Raw genomic sequence first — 2,190 nt, forward strand, 5'->3', positions numbered from 1 at the left:
ATTCCCTTTTTTCCTTAGTTACTTCCTTAGGCGAGTTCAATACAATATCCTGTATCACGTAACTTCTGAAATGCTGCTATCAAAAGTTTCTAAACCGTGTTTATCATCTGTTAACTATGGATTCTTGCAAAATATTTCAAAAATGCAACATATTTCCTAATTTAATAAAATAGAATGCTTTTATGCACGAGAGATAGTAACTTGAATTTGGTTTGATGTAATGCATTTATAAAACTTAATAATTTGTAATGATGAAATAGCTGCACTACTCAACTAAATTTCTGAAGCAATTTAATATATTCTTTATTAAAAAATCGAAATGGTATTTGAAAAGAACTATTGCAGTTTTTTTTAAACGTTCCTAACTTTTTAAAAAGTAATATTTTTAACTTATTACTTTCAATTAAATGATCAGGGACATTGTAGGTTAAAATTAAAGATGACAATATTTTTCATCATTTCTTTCTTTTTTCTAGATACCTTCTTTTAAAGCTTGCAGAAATTGATTTTTCAGCTAAAATTATCTCTTTCTAAGCACTAAAGAAAAATATGGGTTTTTAGTTCATATGTTTGCATATAGAAATGGTTTTTTTAAATATAAAAGTTTCACAGCAGTTTTACCTACTCTTTCTGTCATAATTGGTAGTAACTGTTTTGTCATTTTCTTCTGAGCTACTTGTTCGTAGCACATATCTCCAAACAATAACTTCTAATTCCTTTTTTTATTAGTTGGTAGTTTTTCTTTTTCAAAGACTTGATTCTTTGTTGCAGAACTTTGACATTTTCCAAATCTAATGGAAGAAAGAAATGGTTAGAAATTTCTGATGAGTCTAATAGTTTTTAGAAATTTAAAATTATCATGAAAAATTTACAATGAGAAAAGGAAATATTTATAGTATTATCATAAAACCTTTCACGTTGAATATCATCTTTCAGAACCATTCTTTTTGCAACGTATGCTTATTTAAAATGGAGTCACTTGATCAGAATTGTAAATGATGGTAAGATATGACTACCTAACTTTCAAAAGCTCGACAAATTGAAGCATATCTATTTTTTTGAACATAAAAGTGCAGTGATATTTTTCAACATTAAAATGAAACTATTGACAACATGATTTTGCACTTTCACTGTTTCCTTTTCTCTCTCTCTCTCTTTTTCCCCTCCCATTGCGTATTTTTTAACTCTGATGAAGTAGTTTTGAGCACATCTTTAAAAACTTACGCCATGTTTTTAACCTCTTCGAAGAACGTGACATTGCAAACGTAAAACACACCCCAGAAATTTAAAAAAAATTAAAGCAGGTGAACACCCTAATTTTTAAAATAAATCAATTTTGAGAATTTGAGAAATTTAGATAGCCCCGATGTTCTTCTTTCTAAATACATAATCCGTAAATAATAGACAAAACTGGAAGAAATTTAGTTTTCATTTACGCTAGCAGTTCTAGGGAAAAAATTATTACCTCTAAATATTTAAAACTTTGCAAAAATGATAACTGAACATATTACTGTGATATAAACTTCGAAAATTTAATGTATATGCAAAATGTGGTTTTGAAATAATGATAAATTAAACTTAGAGAGCAAAAAGCGTTTTTTGCCGAAAATTTTTAAACATTTACCCGTAAAACCTGTTTTTAGTTAATTATTTTCAAATTGAAAGGTTGTATTACTCTCTGGTATCTAATAAAGAGATTAACGCAAAAAGTTCTTAAAATCATGAAAAAATGAATGCACTAAAGTGTTAAGAAAACAGTGGGGTTCTTTTTTCTTTTAAAAATATGTTGTTGTTTTTTTAATAAGAAAAAACACCAGTAGAATTTTTTTTAACAAATAAGTAATCAAAATGTGATATTTTTGTCATATTTAACAATCGTATAGTGCTTTAGAAAGGTGCAATGAATATTGAAGAAAAAAGTATTTAGGATGTTCGCTTACGTTAATAAAACATGAATATATTACCAACTTTAGTGGCGCTTAAATTATTATTCTCACATTTTCTGCATTAGCATTGCCTAGACGAAAAAAGTTTTAATATTATTTTTCTTTTCTACAGCTTTGTTAGATCATTTCATGTTTTGAGGAGAAAAAAACATATCCAGGCATTAAAAAGCGTTTCTTGTTATTTATATTTTTAAAAAAAACCTCAAAACTAAAAACGATACTTTTTCTTCCTTTACGCTTTAAA

The sequence above is a fragment of the Uloborus diversus genome, chromosome 4, assembly GCF_026930045.1.
Source record: "Uloborus diversus isolate 005 chromosome 4, Udiv.v.3.1, whole genome shotgun sequence".
Classification (NCBI taxonomy): domain Eukaryota; kingdom Metazoa; phylum Arthropoda; class Arachnida; order Araneae; family Uloboridae; genus Uloborus; species Uloborus diversus.